General features: G+C 51.3%; 1 protein-coding gene across 3 annotated transcripts in view; it reads right to left on the bottom strand.

The window, feature by feature from the left end:
- CEP89 (centrosomal protein 89) overlaps positions 1–25277 on the bottom strand; it is a 1655177-nt gene that overhangs the window by 726070 nt on the left and 903830 nt on the right. The window lies entirely within an intron of this gene.

The raw sequence follows: 25277 nt of genomic DNA on the forward strand, positions 1-25277 counted from the left end.
ATGCACAACCACGGGAGGTGGCAAAGGCTCAACATTAAGCATTACATCAAACTCAACATTAAGCATCTTACCTCCTCACCAGGCTCACCTCAGGCGAACAGGTTGCGCAGCACTGCTTGGCCGACCCTGGACTGCTCCCTGGAATCCCGATCGACGCAGTAGAATTTCGTGAAGGTGTGCGTCGACCTCCACGTAGCAGCCCTGCATATGTCCAGCAGGGGCACACCAGAAAGGAACGCCGTGGTAGCTGCGATCGCTCTGGTGGAATGGGCTCTCGGACAGCCAGGCAGCGGTCGGTTTGCCAACCGATGACAGTACATGATACAGCCGGAGAGCCATCTGGAAATGGAAGCCTTCGAGAGAGCCTTCCCCTGATTGACAGGTCCAAAATTCACAAAGAGTTGTGACGTCTTCCGAAAACACTTCGTGCGGTCCACGTAGAACTTCAGCGCTCTAGCCACATCCAGCGAGTGCAAAGTCCTCTCAGCCGGCGACGAAGGCGACGGGAAGAACACAGGCAACACCAAGGGTTCGTTGAGGTGGAAGTCCGACGGCACCTTGGGCATGAAGGAGGGGTGCGTCCTGAGCACTACCCTCGTGTCGTGAAAAGTCAAGTATGGGGGCTTGCAGGAAAGGGCCTGGATCTCTCCCACCCGTCGTGCGGAGGTGATGGCCACAAGAAACGCTGTTTTCCATGACAGAAACTTCAACGGGGCCGAGTGCAGAGGCTCGCACGAGGTCCCATGAGCTTTGTCAGCACCACGTTGAGCTCCCACGCCGGGGCCGGAGCCTTCACCAGCGGGAACGATCTGAACAGTCCCTTCATGAACTCTTTCACCAGACGATGAGACCACAAGGACGTCCGCCCCGTGGTTCTGGTGTATCGGGAGATCGCAGCAAGATGAATCTTGATGGACGCGTGTGCCAGTCCAGCTTTGGCCAGCGTCAGCAGGTCGGCAGTACTTGGGGGGCCGTAATCCGTAGAGGGTTAATCTTCTGTGCGTGGCACCAGACAGAGAACCTCTTCCACTTGTGTCCGTAGCATTTAAGAGTCGAGGACGCCCTGGCCTTTGCAAGAACCTCTCTGCAGTCGGCCGGTGTGCCGTATCCTCCAAACTCTAGCGCTGCAGGAGCCAGGCCTGCAAGTTCAGCGACTTTGGGTCGTGGTGGAGGATGGCGCCTCCTTCCCTGGAGAGTAGATCCGCGTCCACCGGCAGCTTGATTGACGGGGACGCTGACAAGTCCAGAAGGTCCGGGAACCATATCTGCCTCGGCCACGCAGGTGCGACGAGAATCATCCTGCACCGTGACCTCTTGAGCTGGTTGACGAGCTGGATTAGCAGTGGCAATGGAGGGAACGCGTAGAGGAACAGGCCCTCCCAGGGGAACGAGAAAGCATCGCCCATGCTCCTCGCCTGGGGAAACCTGCTGGCGAACCTCCAGCACTTGGAGTTCGTCGCAGTCGCGAACAGGTGGATCTGGGGTGTGCCCCACCGTCGGAAGAGGCGATCCACTAGATCCTGCCGTAGTTCCCACTCGTGGCACGAGCGCAGCTCCCTGCTGAGTGAGTCGGCGATGGTGTTTTTTATCCCTGCCAGATGACACGGCACCAGAAATATCCCTTGGGCGATGGCCCAATGCCAGAGGTCCTGCGCTTCCTTGGACAGTGCTGGGGACCTGGTTCCGCCCTGCTTCCTGATGTAAAACATGGTGGTGGTGTTGTCGGTGAAGATCCTCACCACCTTGCCCTTGAGGGACGGAAGGAAAGACCTGAGGGCCCAAAACACTGCACGGAGCTCCAGGACGTTGATATGCAGGGATTTCTCCGTCGGGAGCCAAAGGCCTCTTGCGTGCAGATTTTCGGTGTGCGCTCCCCACCCTTCCAGGGAGGCATCCGTGGTCACTGTCTCCTGGTGGGCTGGGGTCTGGAAGTCCATGCCCGCCGTCAGATGCGCGCGGGTGCCCCACCACCGGATCGCTCGTCGGAAACTCTCGTCGAGTGTGATCCTTTCCTCGAAGCTGCCCGTCGTTTGGATCCAGCGCGCTTCCAGGAACTCCTGCAACGGGCGCATCCGGAGTCTGCACATGGGAATGAGGTAGATGCAGGAAGACATCATTCCGAGGAGGGACTTGATGGACCTCACCTTGGCCGCGTCGGCCACCAACATCCGCTGTACCTTGCCCACGATGGTCCTGGTCCTCTCCTCCGACGGGGAGGCCAGAAGGGACACTGTGTCGAGCCTCGCTCCCAGAAACAGTGCGTCTTGCGCGGGTACCAGGTGGGATTTGGCATAGTTCACGGAGAATCCCAGGTCCGTGAGAAGTTGGACGGTCCTTGCCGTGTGCTCCACGGCGAGTTCTCTCGTCTTGGCTCGGATGAGCCAGTCGTCCAGGTAGGGGTAGACGTGGATCCCCTCGCGGCGCAGCAGCGCCGCCACCGGTGCAAGGCACTTGGTGAATACCCTGGGTGCCGACCGTAGTCCGAAGGGGAGGGCTTTGAACTGGTAGTGACGCCCTTGGACCACAAACCTGAGGAATTTTCAGTGCCCCTTTAGGATGGGAATATGGAAGTAGGCATCCTCCAAATCCAACGACGACAGGAAGTCTCCTTCCTCCAGCTGACCCAGGACGTGCTGGAGGGTGACCATCCGGAACTTCTGCGCCTTGATGAACTTGTTGAGACATCGCAGGTCTAGGATGGGGCGCCATCCTCCCGTCTTCTTCTTCACGAGGAAGTATCTCGAGTAAACTCCGGAGCCCAGAAGCCTCTTTGGGACGAGTTTGATGGCGCCCTTCCTGAGCATCGCCTTTACCTCCAGGAGAAGCTGAGGGACGTGAAGCTCTTTCCTGGCCACGGGGGGGACGCGCGGGCACCTTCTTTGAAACTCGAGCGCGTGGCCCCGGGCTAAGGCGTCCAGCACCCAACGGTCGGTGGAGATGGACTCCCACACGCCGACGAAGCTCGCCAGCCGGCCTCCCACCGGGGTGCTTCGGTGGGGGCCCGACCCCACGGCCGGTTCAATCCTGTTTCGACGAGGCTTTGCCGCCTTGACCTCCTTGGCGACGCCGGCGGGGTCCGCCGGACTTGCCTCGTCCCCTGTACGCCTCCTGAGACGACGAGCGGGCCGCTTGACGGTAGGTGGAGAAACCGCCGCCGGGACCTTTGGAGGCGCCCTTGCCTCCGCTGCTCCGAAAGGGCGGCCGTCGTTGTTGTAGAACCCCAAGGGCTCGGGCCGTCTCCGTGTCCGCTTTAATGGCCTGAAGGGAATCGTCCACTGTTTTCCCAAACAGGTTGTTCCCATCGAACGGCATGTCCAGGACTCTGGTCTGTACGTCTTGACGGAAGTCCGTAGCCTTGAGCCATCCACGCCTAAGGCACACGCCGTTGCCCAACTGGCGGAAACCAGTGTCGGCGATGTCCGTCGCAATAGTGATGGCGTGGTCCGACGCCACCTCACCTTCCTGTAGGATCTCCAGGGCCTCCGCCCTCTTGTCGTCCGGTAGGAAGTCCAGTAGGGGAGCCAGTTTGTACCATAGCTCCCTGTCGTAGCGGGCCACGATAGCCAAGGCGTTGGTCGCCTTAATCGTCTTCGCTGCCGACAAGATGACCCTGCGTCCCATAGTGTCCAATTTCTTTCCCTCGCCATCGACGGGGAAGTCGATGTGGAGGCCGCACCCCCCCCCCGCTTTCTTCCTGGCCGCCGCGGAGACGACGGAGTCCGGGGTAGGCTGTGCCCGGAGGCACAGGGGGGCCGCGTCCGGGACCCGTTACTTCTTTTCGTACCGGTCTTTTCTAGCTGGCGTCGTGGAAGGGTTCTTGAGGAGGGCGAGGCCCTCATCCCAGATGTCGTCCAGTAGAGGCACCGCGAGGACAGTCTTCCTCTTGGCCTCGCGCCGTTGATAAAGGAATCCTTCCTTTTTCTTCTCCTCAGGGCAGAGTTGGAAAAGCTCAGACGCCCTGGCGATCATGGAGTGGAACGATCCAATCTCGTCGGGCGGAGAAGCCCTGGTGGGAGGTGACGACGGTAGATCCTCGTCATATACCTCGTCGTCCGTACCCGTCGCTGCCGTGTCAGTCCCCGTATCATCCCCTCGGGTGGACGGGGAGGAGGGCTGGACGGGGCGCGACGGCTGAAAAGAAGGTGGAGGATGAATCCTTCTTTTCTTGGGCGGGGGAACACCAGAAGGTCCCGGTTCTGGGTTCCCCGACGGGAGAGGTTCCTCCGTCGGCAACGGTAGTCTCGTCCTTATCTCTGAGCATAAGGACCGTATAGCCAACAAAATGGCCGCCGAGTTGTCTTGCGGCGCTGGCAGAGGGGAATCCGACGTGCGATCAGGGGCCCCGTCGGCACCCTCGACGATGTCGTCGTCACCTGCGTCGGGATCCATCCAGACAGGCCGGTCTTCTTCCACGCCGAGGCCGTGGCTTAAGACCTCGATCAGCTCTTCCTCCGAGGTTGAAGCCGAATCTACGACACCCTGCCCCCCCTTTTTGTTCCCCGCCGGGGATTTCACGGGGGTCCTATCGATGGGCACAAAAGAGGACTCCCTCCGAGGTAGCAGGGAGACTCTGAGCCCCGAGGTCGCCACCACTGGTGTAGCCTCCACAGGCTGAGCCAGGGCCGCCGCGACAGTTTCGATAGAGGGCTTGGCCGGATGGATTAAGGCCTTCACCACCTTAGGTGCGCTCACCGCCTTATCCTTGAGGGGGCGGGGGACACTGCCTCGCTCCCCCTCCGATGGGGCCTTCGAGCTCGACCGGGGCCTCTCCAGGAGCTTCGCCGGGTGCTCGGCCTTCCTCTTACCCGACCCAGAGCGTTGGCTCGTGGTTGATGGTGCCGGGGAGGGTGCGCCCTGCCTGGCGCCCGTAGAGCCCGACCGTTCGGCGCTCCCGGTGCCAGCGGACTCGCGGTGCTTGGCCTTGTGTTGGACCCCCGTCGCCGGGGCGTCCTCAAAGGTCTTAGAAGACCGCTCGGATTTCTTCCTCTTCTTCTCGCCTGACGGGCTCTTCCCTTCCAGCCAGTTGGCGAGACGTTGATGGCGGTCCTTCATGGTCCGCTCCGACATATTGCCGCAAAACGCACAGTCCTTCTCCACGTGCGTCTTGTCCTCATGTAAGCAGTAGAGACAAAAGGAGTGTTCGTCCTCCTTAAAGACGTTCTGCAGCTGGCATCCAGGGCAGACCCTGAACAGCTTTCCGGCCGTTCGAGAGGGCCTTCCCTTGGTTCACAGGTCCAAAGTTCACAAACAGTTGTGATGTCTTCCGAGGCTCTTAGTGCGGTCCACGTAGAACTACAGCGCTCTAGCTACATCCAGCGAGTGCAAAGTCCTCACAGCCGGCGTCAAAGGCGACAGGAAGAAAACAGGTGACACCAAGGGCTTGTTGAGATGGAAGTCCGACGGCACCTTGGGCATGAAGGAGGGGTGCGTCCTCAGCACCACCCTTGTCTCGTGGAAAGTGAGGTATGGAGGTTTACAGGAGAGGGCCTGGATCTCTCCCGCTCGTCGTGCGGAGGTGATGGCCACAAGAAACGCTGTCTTCCACGACAGGAACTTCAACGGTGCCGAGTGGCAGCCCCATGAGCTTGGTCAGCACCACGTTGAGCTCCCACGCCGGAGCCTTCACCGGCGAGAACGATCAGAACAGTCCTTTCATGAACTCCTTCACCAGGCGATGGGACCATAGCGACGAGCGCCCCAGAGTTCTGGTGTAGCGGCAGATAGCCGCCAGATGGATCTTGATGGAGGCATGCGCCAGCCCCGCCTTGGCCAGCGATAGCAAGTACGGCAGCACTTGAGGGGCCGTAATCCACAGAGGGCTCATCTTCTGTGCACGTCACCAGACAGAGAACCTCTTCCATTTGTGTCCATAGCACTTGAGAGTCGAGGACGCTCTGGCCTTTGCAAGCACCTCCTTGCAGTCCGCCGGGATATCCTACCCTCTGAACTCTAGTGCTGCAGGAGCCAGGCCTGCAGGTTCAGCGACCCCGAGTCATGGTGGAGGATGGCACCTCCCTTCTCTGGCGAGAAGATCCGCGTCCGTCAGCAGTTTGACTGGGGGGGGGGGTGCTGACATGTCCAGAAGGTCCGGGAACAAAATCTGCCACGGCCACGCTGGTGCGACGAGGATCATCCTGCACCGGGAACGTCTGAGTTAACTGATGAGTCGCAGCAGCAATGGCAACGGCGGGAACGCATACAGGAATAGGCCGTCCCAGGGGAATGAGAAGGCATCGCCCATGCTCCCCGGCTGGGTAAACCTGCTGGCGAACCTCCAGCACTTGGCGTTCGTCGCTGTCGTGAATAGGTCGATCTGGGGATTGCCCCATTGTCGGAATTGGAGATCCACTTGATCCTGCCGCCGCTCCGACTCGTGGCACGAGCGCAGCACCCTGCTGAGTGTATCGGCAATGGTGTTTTTTATTCCTGCCAGATGGAAGGGTACCAGAAATTGGACAGGGCTGGGGATCTGGTGCCCCACTGCTTCCGGATGTAAAACATCATGGTGGTGTTGTCGGTGAAGATCCTTATCACCTTGCCCTTGAGGGACGGAAGGAAGGACCTGAGGGCCCAGAACATGGCTCGAAGCTCCAGGACATTGATGCGCAGAGACCTCTCCTCCAAGAGCCAAAGGCCTCTTGCGTGGAGATCGCCAGTGAGCGCTCCCCATCCCTCCAGGGAGGTGTCCGTCGTTACCGTTTCCTGATGTGCCGGGGTCTGGAAGTCCATGCCCGCCGCTAGATGCGTGCAGGTGCCCCACCACTGGATCAGTTGGCGGAAAGTCTCGTTGAGTGAGATCCTGTCCTCGAAACTGCCCGCCGCTTGCATCCAACGGGCGTCGAGGAAATCCTGGAGTGGTCGCATCCGCAGCCTGCATAGGCGCACGAGGCAGATGCACAATGACATCATGCCAAGTAAGGACTTGATGGACCTCAACCTGGCCACCTCCATGGTCGACAACCGTTGCACCTTGCCCAGGATGGCCTTCGTCCTTTCCTCCGATGGGGAGGCCAATCGCGCCACTGTGTCTAGTCTGGCTACCAGGAACAGGGCGACTTGCAACAGTACCAAGTGGGATTTCGCGAAGTTGATTGAGAATCCCAGATCCGTGAGCAGTTGGACGTTCTTCGCTGTGTGATCGACGGCGAGTTCTCTTGACTTTGCTCGGATGAGCCAGTCGTCCAGGTAGTGGTAGACGTGAATCCCCTGCAGGCGCAGCCGCGCCGCCACTGGTGCCAGGCACTTGGTGAATACCCTGGGCGCCGACTTTAATCCGAAGGGAAGGGCTTTGAACTGGTAGTGCCGCCCCTGGACCACGAATCGTAGGAATTTGCAATGCCCCTTTAGAATGGGGATGTGGAAGTAGGCATCCTCCAAGTCCAACGAAGATAGGAAATCGCCTCCCTCCAGCTGTCCCAGCATGTACTGGAGGGTGAGCATCCGGAATTTCTGAGACTTGATGTACTTGCTTAGACGACGAAGGTCCAGGATGGGTTGCCAACCGCCGGTCTTCTTCCGGACGAGGAAGTACCGCGAGTACACTCCGGAGCCCCAGAGCCTTTTTTGGGACGAGTTCTATGGCTCCCTTCCTTAGCATCGCTCGTACCTCCAGAAGTAGTTGTGGGACGTGGTTTTCCTTCCTGGCCACGGGTGGTATACGGGGACACCTTCTCTGAAATTCCAGGGTGTGCCCGCAGTCCAGGGCATCTAGCACCCAACGGTCCGTGGAGATGGACTCCCACACGTTGACGAATTTCGCAAGGCGGCCTCCCACCGGGGTGCTTGGGTGGGGGCCCGACACCACGGCCGGTTCAGTCCTGCTTAGCCGCGGTCTTGCCACATTGGCCCCCTTGGCGACGACAACAAGATACTCCTGTCTTGCCGCGTCCTCTGTAGGCTTCCTGCGGCGAGGAGTGGGCCGCTTCGTGCGGTACGACGAGGAACCGCCGCCGAATCCTTTGGAGGCACCTTGCTTGCCTCCGGAGTTCCGAAAGGACGACCGTCGTTGTTGAACACCACCTGCAGTGACTCGTCCAATGTCTTGCCGAACAGGTTGTTCCCGCCGAAGGGCATATCCAGAACCCTGGTCTGCACGTCCTGGCGGAAGTCGATGGCCTGGAGCCAGCCACGCTGACGAAGGCAAACGCTGTTGCCCATCTGGCAAACCGGGGTCAGCGATGTCCTTGGCCACCGTAATGGCGTGGTCCGAAGCCACCACGCCTTCCTGTAGGATTTCCAGGGCCTCAGCACTCTTGTCGTCCGGGATGAAGTCCAGCAGGGGAGCGATCTTAAACCACAGCTCCCTGTCGTAGCAATGGCCACTTTAATAGTCGTCGCCGCCGACTAGATGACCCGCCATCCCATGGCCTCCAGTTTCTTCCCCTCGCCGTCTGGCGGAGAAGTTGAAGCCGTTGCTCCCGGCGCTTTCTTCTTGGCCGCCACAGAGACGAGCGAATTCAGGGACGGCTGTGCCCTAAGGGACATGGGGGCAGAGTCCGGGACCCGGTACGTCTTCTCTTAACGGTCCCTCTTAGCAGGAGCCGTGGACGGGTTCTTCAGGAGCACCAGCTCCTCTCGTCCCAGATGTCATCCAGTAATGGAACTGAGAGGACAGTCTTCCTCTTGGAAGGGGAGGCCCGAGTGGGTGGAGATGGAAGGTCCATTCCGTCGTCACCACCGTCGTCATCATCATCTGTCCCCGTCGTCTCCATTCCTGTCTCATCCCTCGGAAGAGGGGAAGGGTGTGAAGGCTGTAAAGGCTGGAAAGGAGGAGGGGGATGAGTTCTCCTCCGTTTGCTTGGTGGGCTTCCCGACGGTCCAGGCTTCGCTGGATTGTTCACTGGGGGTAAGGGCAACCTTGTCCTTATCTCCGTACACAAGGCCTGAATAGCCCTTAAGATAACTCCCGAGTTGTCTTGTGGCATAGGCACCGGTTGTGACGGGAGCGTCGGTTGGGGAGTAGGATCCTCCGTCCCCCTCCACACCCTGCGGTTCCTCGTCAGCACCACCGTCGCTTTCTTCGTCCGGCTCGTCGGGATCCCTCCCGTAGGACATGACCCCCTCGAACTTCTTGTTCAGGATCTTTGCGACGCCAGCCAGCTCCTGGCGGTGGCAGGGAAACTCTAGGCCCAGAGGTCGTCTCCACTGATGTAGCCTCCGAAGGCTTCGCCAGGGCCGCCACAACAGCCTCGATCAAGGCCTTAGCCGGGGGAATCAGGGCCTTCGCGACCTTGAATGCGCCTGAGCCTTCACCTTGGGGGGAGGGTCACCGCCTCGCTCCCCCTCGGCTGTCTCCGTCGGGATCGACCGGGACTTCTCCCGAAGCTTACCGGGTTCTCCGATTTCCTCTTCCCGAGCCAGAGCGTTGGCTCGTGGTTGATGGCGTCGGTGATCACGCGCCTTGCCTGGCAGCTGAGGAGCCCGACCGATCGGCGCTCATAGTGTTTTGCCTTTTGTTGGGCCCCTGTCGCCGGAGCACCCTCAAAGGTCTTAGAAGACCACTCAGACTTCTTCCTCTTCTCACTAGCTGATGGGCTCTTCCCCTCCAGCCAGTTGGCGAATCGAGTACGATGATCCCTCATTGTCCGTTCAGACATGTTCTTACAAAACGCACAGTCCTTCTCCACGTGCGATTTGTCGTCGTGAAGGCAGTAGAGGCACCAAGAGTGCTCATCCTCAAAGACGTTCTGTAGCCCGCATCCAGGGCAGCTCCTGAACAGCTTGGGTCCAACAGGCGTCATGCTTCCTTTGTCCTGGGCCATGACCACGCGGGGTAGGCCTCAAAGATCTTCTGGAATCCTCCAAGAAGTGGAAACTCGATGAAAAGATGCCCTTGAGGGGCGTAGAAAGTTACAAAAACGGGTCCCCGTTGATCGGAAGTAGAATCGGTGGAGCTTGAGGCTCAATTGACCGAAAATATAAGAGTAAACTCTTCGAAAAAACGCAAAACGCAGTAAAAGCTCGAGAGCTAAAGCACAAGGACTCCCAACACTTGAACGTGTGGTAAAAACCTGAAGATGGCTGCCAGAGGAGGGGCTTAGGTAGGAGGCAGTCATTGGCTGGGGGCAGTATGACCCAGAGACCAGTGATTGGTTATTAGTAGAAAGACAGTTCAGAACTGAAACTGATTTTTTCTTTACCGAGGATTCCCAGCATGACGAGAGGGAATATTCATGAGCATGTGAATCCATGCCAGATCCCATGCTGGAGAATATCGCCGATTTGTCCATGCTAATTGTAACCCCTGACCATGTTGCAAACCATGCCATAGCAATTCCAGATTGTCTTCTGGGTTCTGGATATGCAAAATTGTGTCATCTGCATACCAGATGCCTATCTCTGTCTTTTTCAATCCCGGCTTCCTTATAACCTGTCCTGAGGAACTGGGCTATCGGTTCCATCGCAATTATATACAACAATGGTGATAACGGACAACCCTGTCATGTACCTGTTAGGCAGAATCCAGGGCAGTTCCCTTAGGGAGCACTACCCCAGAGTAGGACTACAGGTGAGAGCAATAAATCCCCTTTGGTATCAGTCTGTACCACAAAGATTTAGTTGGTAGCTGTGGCTGAGCAGTCAGACTTATCTCAAGAGGGAGATGAGCAGTATTCAGGGTTGACACAATAGGTAGTACAGTACTATGGAGCAAGGAAACACTGACCAAAGTTTTGTATTAAAAAGAGAATATATATTTATTTTATACACTTCTAAGTCAACACATAGATCACAGTTAATAAAGTAAATTAAGTTTAGTCGAAAGAAAAGCATATACAACTCCCTATTCAATTGTAGACAAGTTTGCGGTATAGTGAAAACTGAGCAAAACGGCACAGTGAAAATCTACTACAAATGGCACTCTACCAATTCAGCGGAAGGGAGGGAAAGTACAAGTTAAACCGAAATCTCTTCAGACAACCCCTAGCAACACTTCCCTGAAGTTTTGTGAACAAGTAATGCACAGTAACACTTTAACTAAAAGACAAGTGAATGAAAACTGAGCAAAATGGCACTCCACAAGTTAAAACAGTAGGAAGGAAGAGGGGTTTAGAAGATTTAGGTGCATCTACACATTTCTCATTGAAAACTAATCTAGTGAGAACAGATCTAACAAATCAGCCAGAGTCAATAGGCCTGAGCCAGATTCAGTGGTACAGGACCAAGAGCTTAGGAGCAAAAATGTTCTTGTAGCTGCAGTCAAGTCTTTAGTAGAAAACCTTTGAAGAGGTAGATGCAAGGCGAAAGACAATGTTCAGAGAGAGGGCGGCCGACCCCACAAGTAGTTAAAAGGATTTAAAACACCTTTAGGGCTACCACGGAGAAAAGGAGGCCTGGCGGCACAATGTACCTTAAACGTGGAGAAGTGGCTCCTGCGGTGGCGGTTGTTCCTGGTAGTTCCTGCAGGTCGAAGGGTACAACAGAGGAAGAGAGGCTCTCGTCTTGGAGGAAGGTTCGAGTCGCTGCACTACCCAGGGATGAAACCAGCGCGATGCTGCCAAGCGAAGTTTAAAAGGTACGCTCCTTTTAATCGCGGTCCGGGTCGATAGCTGCCTGGCTATCCGGTCTTCAAGTGCGGGGCACCGTCGAGTCGACCAAGGCAGGTCCGAGGATGCGATAGGTGAACTGGTTGACACCACCAGCTCAAGGGAAGGAGGCTCCTCCGCTGAAGATCTCCTCTCGTCGTGTGGAAGAAAAGTGGTGAGACGATCCGGCAGGGCTTTACCAGTGGTGTAGATGCTGAAGATGTCTCTGGCTTCCCTTCCCTTCGGTTCCGTAGTTCCAGTGGCGACGTCTTGCTCTTCCAGTCCTCAGGACCCTGCTTTTATGCAGAAAGAGTCACTCACACAGTGGAGTGGTCATCTTGGAGGGGGACCCTCCAGCCTATCAGGTTAGAATGCGCCCTGAGTTGCTGTGGCAACTCTGTCCAGGGGTTCTACTCCCCCTCCCAAACAACAGACCCACCCCAGACTCAGTGGCGCCGAAAGGAGGGCTTCTTGGCAGAAGCCCGCCAAAAGGACTAACAAAGGATCCCCGACCTGGGTTAGGAAAATGGAGTAAGACTCGAGAAAGAAGTTTTATCAAAGTTCTGGCAAATAAAAGCTACCGGAGCAAAGTTAATAAAAAAATTGACCGACGGTATGTTAGAGGCTGTCAGTAAAAGTGGTAGCCTCGAACAATGGGAAAATCATAGAGAAATATTTGCGGTCGAATATAAAAAGGTAGTAACCACTACCACCAGCCAGAAACTTTGTAGAGGGGGACTTTAAGGTACCCTCTCGAAAATTAACCTAGGGGAAAAACTATTAACCCCTTCCAGTACTTCCATATTAAGATAGGGTGTACTGGTTAAGTTCATAAAAATCGACTAGTAACATCAATGGCGACTTTACATGCCCTGGGAGACAGTAGTCAGTCCCAGGGTATGGAGTCTATGTTTGGGGGTCGCTACGACACCCCTGTGTCACAGCACGGAGGGTACTGTGTGACACATGTGCATAAAGATGGTTCCTATGGGTGAGAGAAAGGATCCCATTAAACACAAAAATAGCCTAGAACACATAGCAAAAATGCCTAAGATTGGAAAAAAAGAGTCTCACTCTTAGCAGGTAAAAAGAAACAAACCCTTCAAATCCAGCAAAGCTGCTGGGGGACTCTATAGGTAAGGGAAATTAGCCATCAAATGAGAATTCTCCCTAACAGTACCCTATCGTAGCTCCCATGCCTCAGAGAGGTGCTTCCCTGTCTTGACCCTTGCCCTCGGTTTAGCGTACACCAAACGGACCAATTTAATAAAAGCTTGGCCAGACCTGCTCAGTGTTGCGTAGAGCCAGTCCCAGTTCACCGAAGCAAACGCTTTCACTGCGTCCATTGTAGCTATGGCGCATGGTACCTCCCAAGACGCCGTTGTATCCAATATATGGTGCAATCTTCTCAAGTTCCAGGCCATAATGCGACCCAGGACATAACTAAGCTAGTACACCTGGACCAAACAGGTTATCACTTCCTTCATCCTAGCCACTAATATGGATGTTAGTATCTTGCTATCCTGGTTCAGCAGCAAGAGCGGCCTATACAAGCTGCATTCCAACTGATTTTGATGAGGTTTCAGGAGGGTTATAATTATAGATTCCCTTAAACAAAAGGGAAGGATCTCTGAGACGTAAGCCTCATATGTAGCCAGCAAATGGGGGGCAACGTCGTGCACATACTCCTTATAAAATTTGCCAGGTAGCTGGTTCGAACCTGGTGTTTTACCTGTCGGCATACCTTTAATCGTAGCTTTTATTTCCTCCGGGGTGATGGGCACCTCTAACCTGTCCCTTTACTCTTAGCTCAACACTGGGAGTACGATCTCACCGAGTACAACCTCCAATATGGGCCCCAATGTCTGTGGGTCACTTCAATACAGGCGTTGGTAGAATTCGCAGAATACATCATTAATCCCATTCTGTATGTGACTCACTTCTCCCTGTACTGTATTTATAACATATATGGGGCTTCTTTGTGCTTCACTTCTGTATAACCATGCTAGTAATCGTCCGGGCGTGTCCCCTTCTATGTGTTGTCTTTCTGTATACTTCGCAGAACTATGCTTACCCAGTCGATCCAAGCAGTCCACGCATTTCTGTTTTAGTTCCTCCCTCTTTACCTTGATGCTTGGGTCCCTTTCTTGAGTTTGTTCTATTATTCTCAATTGTTCCTCTGCTGAGGACGACTCCTTATTTATAGGTGCCTGGATGCTGCTGGATCCCCCTATAGCTGCCCCTCTGACCACTACCTTCAGGGCTTCCTAAAAGATTCCAACCCTAGGGACACTGCCCAGATTGTCTGATATGTATTCCCCAATACTACTCTTGATACTATCTATGAATGAGGGATCCTTCAGTGACTCACCTCTAAGCTTTCATGTGGGTATTGGGGGTATGTGGGAACAGACTGCCATTGCACGCACAGCGGGGCATGATCCGTTAACACACTCGCTTTATATTCAGCATGTCGAATTTGATGTATTATTTCCCTCCCTACAAAAACAATCTATTCTAGTGTATACTTCATGTGGCGCTGAAAGTGTGAATATTGTCTGACTTCTGGGTGAAGAGCCCTCCAGGCGTCCTCCAACCCAAAAGAGTTCAGGAGAGTCTGTAATGCTATTGCGGGCGGTGCTAGTTTAGTGTATTTATCATTTGATCTATCTAGGACGGGATGCAAAACACAATTAAAATCTCCACTCCACAACATGCTACTGTTTCGATATGGGGCCAATCGGGGATACCGGGTCTTGAAAAATATAGCGGCACTGTGATTGGGGGCGTACGTGTTAATCAAACATGTATCCACCTGTTTCATGAGACCTTTGATAAGCACCATTCTAACCTGATTATCTGCCTTTACATTTGTGACCTTGAAAGGTACTGAGGGCGATATCCATATCAGTACCCGAGCATACTCAGAGTATGTGGAACCAAATAATTACCCCTGCCGTGTACACGCCAATAATGTCTGTTTTTCAGCCATGAGGTGTGTTTCCTGTAGCATAGCTATGTCCACTTTACATCTTTTAAGATACAAGTAGACTCTATTCCTTTTCACATAAGCGTTCAAGCCCCTCACATTCCAGGAAATCATTAATGGAATCAGCCATTCCTTTTGTCTCTGTCTTGATCCCCAGTTCTCTCAGGATTCCACCCCAGTATGAAGTTCCACCCTTGCTCAATACGGGAGCGGGAAGGGGTCCCGGGCGGGCAGTTCCTGTAGTACCAATGGGTCCGAAAGGTGGCCAGAGGTGGTTGGGAGGGCTGGCTGGACGAGCCGCAGGCCGAACCAATCCTCACCCTGATGTAGAGCCTTGACGGTGGCTGGCGCCCAGTCTCTAGCCTATTTAGCACGCTCATAGACATGTCCAACCCCAAGAGTGCAGCACTGAAAGAACAATGGGAGGTAGACCTGGGCACGACATTAACAGAACGGGACTGGGAGAGGGCGCTGAGCTACCCCCAAAACAGTTTCACGAAATCACTGGTTCAAATTGATACAGCTAAACGTGCTGTACCGCACTTACATGACCCCACACAGGATAGCCACCTTCAATAAGAACGCCAGCTCGGGTTGCCCATGGTGTGGTAGGGAGGAGGTCGATATGATATATATATTCTGGGGCTGTGAGCGGGTGAGGTATCTCTGGTCACGAATAGAACAAGCGTGCACAGCTTCCGGTGTTGTCCGGTACGAGTGTTCACCGAAAGAGTGCGTGCTTGGAACTTACCCCAGGATTAGCAAACATAAGCATGTGCATAAATTCATGGACCTCGCATGTATCCTGGCCAAGAGAACCATTGCCATGTCATGGAAGAGGGCTGGGGAGCCACAATACCTACACTGACACAGGGAATTCGAGAGGTGGGCGGAGGCTGAGACTAGGGTATGGATGGAGGCGGCTAACAGATCAGGGCTGGATGGTAACGACAAATGGGTTGCTTGGAAAACGCTGGTATGGGACATGTTTCATCCATCAGACAGACAACAAACCCCCATGAATGAACTGCACACCATGAAGAGCAACCCCCACGCCCGGGCGGAAACTGCCCACACCCACCATGCATGAACTGGGGGGGTTGCCTCAAAAAGGGGCAGGAACTGCACCCCGGAGGCAGAGACGTCCGCTCGTTCTCATGCTCTCATATGCTAAGTCTGTACTAAAGAACCGCTTGCCTTGCTTTGTTATGTTTGTTTGTTTGATAGTTACTATTTAAAATTGGCATTACTGCATGATCCTAATCAACCTCATGCAACGCGAAATGTTTTTCACTAAATGCCAATAAAAACATAAAAAAATTCAATGAAGTTCCACCCTTCCAGGAGCGACTTGCCGAAGGATACCATTTCTGTTCCCACTACGCATGCAGACAACCCTTGCCTCCCTTGGTAACCCCGAACTTCCTAAACCAATAACAGCCCATCATTGCTGCCCTTACTCGGGCCTGTCCACTTCTTGCATCCTCCCCGAGCAGGCCTTCCTTGGTCTAGTGCACAGTGGGTGGGCAAACAAACAATTGCCCCTACTAAATAAACCTCAGGGTGTGGCAATAACAGTCAGTGGCTTGGTTCCGACCTGCATAGTCACTAATCGTGCATGTTAATAACCAGTGCAAAACTATTTATCACTTACCAACCTGTTTTGCACTAGTCCACTAATAACTGACTATTATATCTACCAGCCTTGCAATCCTCCTATACTTGCGTTCACTCCATGACACCTTTGCGGTCCTCCATACAGTATGTGCCGTCCCAGCTACTTGGTTATTCTCAGTCTCCGGACTTGGAGGACTGTCTTTGCACTTCCCCTGTTCTTCAGCTTCTTCACTTGCACTGTGTCCTATCGTCTCCCTATTCATCCATTCATGCTTGCCCCTCTTCTGGGAGTTTAAAGAACCAAGACATACTCTTGTGTACAGGTTTGAGCCGCGCTGGGTAACGCAGCATATACTTCAGTCCTGCCGTGAGGAGCATATACTTCAGGCCTGCCGTGAGGAGCCTGCTCTTGGCCGCTGTGAACTATGCTCTGTTCCTCTGCACTTGAAACATGTAGTCCGGGTAGATGGCCAGATCTGCTCAGGCTCTCCTCAGTTGTCCCCCTTGCCTGGAATAAGCAAGTATCTTCTCTCTGTCTTTATAATTCAGGACCTTGGCAATGATCCGTCGCGGAGACGCTCCTGAGAGGGAGGGGGCGCCTAGTCAACGCTCTTTGTGCTCTTTCGATCGTGAAACCCTGCGTGAGGTTCCCGTTCCCAATTTCCTGTAGCAACATATTTTCTATGTACGTTGTCTGGTCCGATCCTTCTTCGCCTTCCAGCAGTCCGTTGATGCAGTTATTATTTCGCCTTGCTCTCCCTTCAGCTTCCTCCACACTGCTCTCCAGAAGGCTCACTTTCTGCTGCAATACGTGGATGTCCGACTGCACGATCTGAAGGTCTCCCGTATTCTCTTTTACTTGTGATTCTAGCGTTGTAGTGCTCTCCAGTAAGCTTCTCACGTCCTGCCACAAAAGCCCCACATCCCGTTGCATCGCTCCGATCCGTGACCCTAGTGAGGGTTTGAGGTCTGCTATCGCTAGTATGACCTGGTGGTGCAGATCCATGGCACTCTTTATTCCTTCTTGCAACTCTTCCATATTGCCCACGGGTACCTGCTGTTACATTTTGGCAAACCCATCCAGGGTCGGCTGACTAGCCTTATTTTTGGGTGGTTTGGGAGGCATTCAGACCGCTAGTTCTGCACTTCACTTGTTCGCCATGGACGCAGGCGCAATCTCTAATTTTGTGCAGGCTTGAATTGTTTATTCCAGGATGGCCCGTCTGTGTATAGTGGTGCTATACCATTGTAGTGCAAGCCCTCGATCTTTGAGGCAACTCCTTAGTGGGCAACTTCCTTGACCAAAAAACGGGGGTGGGCAATGTGGCTCTTCCACCTCCAAACTGCGTTGTGCGCAGCTCCTTTGCTCTGTCCGACCTGCGTATAATGCCCTCTGGTACTTATTTGGTAAGTACCCATTGTCATGATCACCTCCTGGGTCATAGGTTTGGGATCAGGTATTCTGGCCACAAAAAGTTCTTTGTGCAGACCAGTGGGGGCTAGATGGGTACAAGCATGGCAAACCCGGCATTCTCACATTCCTCAGTACCAAATTACAGTGGGCTCCTATAGAGATCCAATGGTTAAAAATGTCCCTTAAGGTGGCCGCCCTGCGGGTCACAGACTAGGTAGTAATAGTGAACTAGTAGTTGGGCATGGGGGAATATAAAAGCCCCGCCCCTGCAGTAACACGCGCTTCATGTTCGTTCCACTGACAGCAGTGTAACACTACCGGCGCTCTGCTCATGGACCTGCAAGATAAAAGAAAAGACATGTTATGAACTTATTGAGTTAACAAAAAATCCATAGACCTAGGTTTTCTACTTTCCCAACAAGAATACCGCAGCTGCAGACCTCTGACAGGTGACTTCTTTCTCTGTAGTTCGGCGGTTCAGTCAGCAGCCTTTTTCCTCAGCCGCAGCTTCACAGTGAAATCCTCCGACCTCCAAAAACCCTCAAAGACAAGGTACAATAGTTAAAGAAAAAACATCAAAGACATTGTAGCGAGTGAAAATAATTCTACACGCTTTCGTACCTGAAGCTCTGACGAAATCTTCCCAGCATTCCACAGCCTGATCTCCCTCAGAGAATACCATAGCTTGGTAACGAAGACACGAAGCGCAGCGCGTCTTTTCCCAATACGCGTGCATTCTTACCTCAAGAGAAGACGTCCGAGTTCCTCAAGTGAAAATTCTCTCTTCAACGAACCTGCAAAAGAAAGAGAATAGTTAGAAAAAGATCCTGCCAAGAATCAAGACACTTACCTTGAGAGGCCTTTTCAACATATTGCCAGCCTGAGTACTTCTTGTGCCTCACCAACAACGCGTCCCTGCACGAAAGCAGATGGAGAGTTCCGTAATATAAAAACAGAGGTGAAGAGGAGATCTGGGCACATAGATACTATAGGGCAGTCTGCAGGGTGGGAAAAGAGGTGAGCCATACTATAGTGTCCACATTATAGTAATTCCAATTCCCCTTCTGTTTATTCTCTCCTTTGACCACAGGGGGAATTCCTATAACCAGTATTGGCAGATCACGAGGGTGCCCAGACCGTTTACGCTCCTGCAGGAACAAGATAAGCGTTACAGAACGCAAAGCCATTACTTAAAATACTCTGCCCGAGCATAATGGAGACCAAAGATGTAGATAATTTGCCCCAGTTGTTGGGGGAACATCGTGCTGAAGTTCATGCAGCACGGTCTGAAACCAATTCTTTGAGGCGAGAGTTGGTAGTAAATAGCGATCGCACTGATGAGTTGGGCAGTCAACTACTACAAACAAAGGCAGGACAGGCCCCAATTCCTGGTGGTTTCCCCCCCAGTGCAAGTTTCCCCAACAGTGCCCCCGGTTCAGGTGGTTGTACCAGGAAATATTCCTTTGGCACCCCCAGAACAGTTAATGGGGGATCCTAAGCGTTTCGCAGTGTTTATGAATGAGTGTCATTTGCATTTCCTGTGCAGACCAGGGGTTTTTCCATCAGACCAGTCTAAAGTGACATTTGTATTATCCTATTTAGGTGGGCATGCTGCAGATTGGTCCGTTCCTCTGGTGAACAGGGATGATCCTTTGTTACAAAATGTTCCTGGTTTTCAGCAAGAACTAGAGAAACTCTTTGCCCACCATACACAGGGGCAGGCCTTGGACAATGAATTACTTTCCCTACGACAAGGCACTCAAGATTTGCTGGCTTATGTAGCTTCCTTCAATCGGTTGGTAGTGAAACTAAGTGGCCGGAAGAAAATAGAACAATGCTCTTTTATCAGGGTTTGTGGGGGGAACTAAAAGACATTCTGGCTCAGGTTGTAAATCCTCCCGCAGGATGTGCGGAATGCATTGATCTCACTATTCAGTTGGACCACCGCTTGCAACACCGTCGAGTGGCTCGTTCCCGCTCAGATAACAGATCATACTATGTCCGTTCAAAAGATAATGGGGGTCGCCATGCATCTTTCTCCCCCGTTCTCCCCCGCTATTTACTACGGGCTAAGCATTGACTTATCTGTATAACTTGAAGACCATTGTAATTTGTATATTTTGCTTCCATTCGCTACCTGTAACCCTTTCTCTACAGACAACGCTGTGGCACACATCTAGGGTTACACCGCTCCATATCCTTGTACTCCATCTGTTTTTCTCTTCTCTTCATACATACCCTTTTTACTCCCAATGGGGCTCTCCTTGACCGTGCAGCCAGCTACCCTATCGTACTACAACAACCACTAATGGCGGGCCATGTTTTGTAGTCCTTTGCTACTTCATACCTAAGCCCTGCCTTCTAATTGCTGCACGCTACTTGGATGTTCCACTCCCGCTTGCTCACCCACGATACATAGGACCACAGTCTTATGAACATTTACGCCTAACCTAGCCCACTATATACCATTGTAGGACACATGCTCATCATGATTAACTGCAGGCCTCGACCCATCTGTTCCCGTTGGTACATAGATACCCACCCAACCTCCTAGATCGTATAACATTGGGATCCGCACAATGACACCTAAGTACGTGCATTACCTGCATTGCCGCCCACAAGCCGCTAGTGACACCAAAGCCAGTTTCGGACACGGGTTACTTATCACGTGTATTTACTATATTGAGATCGCATAGTAGACCTACGCATTTGTGAATATCTGACATCATATGCTAGTGCCTACCTAGATACCTGCCACAGTATAACACTGTTTATTTGCATGAATCCCATTGTTTGCATGCGCACACGTGAATATCTGCCCTTATATAATGGTGCCTACTTAGATATCTGCCTCGGTATACTGCTGTGTACTTGCATTATTGAGGATTCTACTGTACATGCCATATGTTCACCATTGCTGACATACCTCAATTGTATTGTACTTAACCCTTACCCTGGAAACATCATACAGTAAGTCTGTAGCACACTATGTATGCTGCCACCATCCTATGTCATTACCTACTGTGCACAGTACTGGCACTAGGTGAGCAGACTAGCGTTGCAGGATACTTTAATAACAAGGGGGATCATACCTTCCTCATCTGTACCCCAGCTGAACTCTAACATTCAGTACTGTACACCCAGCAGAGATCCCGCAGGGATCATGATAGATGTTAAATCCCAAACTGACCACCTCGATTCTATCAACCCGGACCAACAACTGCCCACCATTCATAATCTTGCCCATGGCCTGTCTAAAACCAACCTGCCTTGCCAAACGTTATTAAGAAACGCTAGGCTCCGCTCCAGATTGTCCAAACTCTAGGACCTACCTGTCAAAACCACGAATAACATACGCCCAATGAGAGAATGCCTACCATACAAACGTATTGCAAAAATAGGGAGGAGTGCACCTACTAAATCTTCTATACCCAATACCAATGGACTAACCTATAAAAAACAACCACAATGTAAACCTTTGATAACCACCGGGATATCACCGGACCCTCTGCCCAGAAACAACACCCCAGACCTCAAGGGTGCCCTAATAAACACCAAATCCCAAGTGGCACATGCCACTGAGCTAGCCGACTGAATACTGGCTGAAGACTACGACTTCCTAGTCATTACAGAGTCATGGCTACATGCAGCAGCAGGCCCTGCCCTATTGCTTGCAGTCCCCAACAACTACAGCATACTCAGAGCAGACCGGGTCGATTCTCGAGGAGGAGGCATAGCTCTCATAGCTAAATCTAACCTAGCCGTGAGACTAGCCCTGTCACCTGATAGCAAATCCTGTGAATCGCTCATTGCCAAACTACCCATCTCTGACTCCCAAACGCTCACCATTCATTTTATCTACAGACCTCCAGGCCCCATTGGTGCATTTGCGCAGGATTAGATTACTATTCTAACCTGAAAACCACATCTCAAATATTTCTGCTGGGGGACTTCAACCTGGGATTTAACGACCGGAAGGACCTGCAAGCCTCATCTATCTCCAATGTGCTCACTGAATTAGGCTTTACCCCAAAAAGTCACGCTGCCCACTCACAACAAAGGCAGAACTTTAGATTGGGTGGCAGAACTCAACTGCAATGCCTTGATCACCTCCATAATGCCACAGCTGTGGACAGACCATTACTTCTCATGTTTCACATTAGCAGTTAAAATACTTACCACTAAAAATAATCTGGTAGCTCCCCCAATTCCTAACAGGAATACAAATAGTATCACAGCAGACAAGATCATCCCCCTAATAGCAGCTATCCTGAATTCATTGCCAGCTACGAATGACCCCACCACTTTAGTAGATGAATACAATAATGCCATGAGCAAAGCATTAGATACCAACGCCCCACTAAAAATGAGGAAAAGCAAACCTAGAGCTCACCTGAACTCCGGGTTCACTACAAACCTCAAAACCCTGAGAGCTGAAAAAAGAAAATGCGAAGTCACTTGGAGACACCTACCATCCGAGGAAAACAGAACTAACCTTATCGACATCTCATCCAGATATAAGAAGGAAATAATACTCACCAAACAGGAAACGTATAACAGGATTCTTCAAGCTAACTCAAGTACAAAGGAACTATTTGTAATCTTAAAAGAGCTAGAAGCCCCTGTACCTGTGTCAGACAACTGTGTGAAGGACAAACAGTGGTGTTCTAATATTCAGAATGCCCTAACTAACAAAATCACCCTTCTCCAGAACAAGATTGCTGATAAGAAATTGAACTCATCTAATGTAGACACACCTGACAGTACTTCCACGCACCCATAAAACGGCACAACGTTTCAGCTTCTCACGAGTCTTAATCCTTGAGACTGAAAAAAATCATCTTATCCCTTAAACCCTCAAATTGTCAGGGAGCCAAGTGCCCAGCCCAAATTATCAAAGATGCCGCGAGAGACCTCGCACCTTTCATAACCAAGCTAATCGATGCCTCTTTCGCATCCGGCACCATCCCCAACAATTTAAAGGAGTCCTGGGCACTCCCCCTCCGCAGAAAACAATCATTAGTACCTACCATACCCACCAATTATAGGCCTATCACAACAGTGCCATTCTTACTTAAAATTCTAGATCGGGTGGCCTACCTCCAAATTCAGAAGCATCTAGAGCAATGTTCCCTCTAAGCTGTGCGCATGTGCGCTTGCCCAGCTTCCTTCTGGTGCCGCTCAGAAGAATTTTAGCAGCGCACACAGACACTCCTCACTTATTCAAAAAGATTTAATAAGGCACAAGCCACAACAATTACCTGAAATGTTCTTTCTCTTAAAATAAGCAACTAGTCTTGTTATTCTGCTCATTTGCAAGGGTGACCGCAAACACCTAGAATCCCAAACAGCAAAATACACACACAAGAGGTTAAAAACGAATATGAAAAACTGGCTCCATGAACAGAAGAATCTAACCAAGATATGCCTGCACTCATTAACCAAATAATGGTCCCTCCCCACCCATGACTCCTAAACTTGACTACCACACTTTCACCTTATGACTCTAACTGCTGCCCCAGAACACATTAAGATACTATCGGACAACCTTGACGCTTGATCTCTTGGATCTGCAAAAGGTTAGCAGACGTGTAGCTACATCCACTTGTTTTATGTTTGTTGTAATATGAATAATGTTCACGTGCCAGAATTTCTGTTACTCATTGTGCCTTACCAAAAGCGTCACCCACAATATATAATCGAACTACCAGCTCAAATATCATATACTGACTGTAAATAAGCAGGCTACTCGGATGTGTAACCTTATCCCAGACTTCCTCTTATTTGTACATATGTCACAAAAAGGCCCCCTTCCAAGTTACCGCATTATAACACTCAAATATTAATTTGCCCTTTAAGGATTTTGAGAAGACGAATGTGATGCTCAGCATCTCCTACTTTAACATTGCTATCATTACCCTATAAGTGGAGAGCAACATTGGAATATCATTTACTTTGCCTACAAGGGATATGGACTATGCCTAGAATTACTCGTCCATCATATCAGGGCACCGGATATTCAGACAGGAGAATGCTTTTCACACAATCTGCATCGTTTCCAAGTGTTCAGAGTTCCCTTGGGCATAGATCTTCACACATTATATGGTAACTAAGTGCTATATAAAAATGGTTTCAATGAGAACTTGTGTAATCCTACACAATAATATAAGGGTGGGGTGTGTTGCAAACAATCTTGTATGCACTGCAAAAGAATTGCATCCATGTAGAGTTATGACATTCTTAAAAATTTACATAAGATGTTGAGGCATTAAATATGACATGCTTGCAAAGTATTGTGGGTCTGCAAATTTCCCAGTGGATGTTTACTGCTATAATCCCTCACTTCTTACAGTGCTCTCACAACTATTTTTGGAAGGTAGTACAGGGACTGGGGAAGGGTATGGGTGGAACAGCACAGGTCATCACTCCTTGCGTGTCATGAACAAAGCAGCACATTTCAAAAACCAAGGAAGACATTTCGGCAGTATACTGAAGGACATGTGTTGCTTGTTAGCTAAAGAATAGGAAATTCTAGTACCCTTCTAGATGGATCTATGTGTTATTTCCACATTTGAAAGAGCGAACAAAAAAAATACTTTTTTTAGGGCCTTTTTGTGTTGGCTTTAAAATGCCGAAATATCACATACTGCCCCTGCAATACCCCATTTCCCCACCCCCTTCCCAGCATAACACAGACTTACTCCCCGCACATAGGTACACAAACACACGCTCACCACCTGATACTCCTGCAACAGCTCCTCTGGGTCTCGCCATGCATGTTGGCACCTGCGCGCACTTGTGTACAGCAAGGGCATGACAGTTCAATTTAGAAAGACCGCTCTGTGCGGTCACAGAGAAGTCTTTCTAAATCGATCTTTTTTTTCTCAGTAAAGTGAAAAGAATGTTTCCACTTAACACTGTGTAGATAACACCACCTTCTTTTTCTTTCCAGTCTGAGCTGCTGAGGGCTTTTCAATATAACCATGTGTTCTGTGTGTATCGTCCCCAGCATCCAGGGCTGGACTGGGAACTAAAAGAGGCCCTGGAAATAATTACTGGGGACCAAAAGAGGCCCTGGAAATAAAGTTCAAAGTGGCCCTGTATGACACCTTTTCAGCAAGCCCAATGCTTTTCCTATGAGAACATTTCCACAGAAAAGAGGCCCAGGGTGCAGAGACCCACCGGGAAATCTCCAGAGTTCCCTATGGGCCAGTCCACCCCTGCTAGCATCTCCCTGCATCTTATTTAACGGATAACAAAGAATTACAGAAGAGGGATCCATAGTTACAGAGGAAGGCACTCAATCAGTAGAAGCTCTGATGAATTGATGCTATCAACTTAAAAGGCATATATATGTGATTTTCTTCAACAGGGCTCTATAATAAACCTCAGTAAGGCTCTTGTTTACATTTGATCTAGGCTCTGGTGCAAAAGTGGGGGCAAAACGAATTACTTTATTATGTGCCCTATAATTTCACTCCCTATGTCAGGGGTAGAAGGAGGGCTCTAATCAGATTTTGCTCACTACCGGGAGTCAAATGATTTTTGAGGGAGTAAAAATGTAATTTGCTTTGCCAATAGGGATACTTTATGTGTATTAAAAGATGTTCTTTCCCCTTAAAATTCCTCTTGAGATCGGGCATTAATATTCCTTCTGGTCACTAATTCAATAAAATATCAGTGGAGCTTTGTGCGTTGAAGCAATGATATGTGTAGTACCTTGGGTGGCAGGGAT

This window comes from Ambystoma mexicanum, chromosome 1q (assembly GCF_040938575.1).
Source record: "Ambystoma mexicanum isolate Mex_15411 chromosome 1q, UKY_AmexF1_1, whole genome shotgun sequence".
NCBI classification, from domain to species: domain Eukaryota; kingdom Metazoa; phylum Chordata; class Amphibia; order Caudata; family Ambystomatidae; genus Ambystoma; species Ambystoma mexicanum.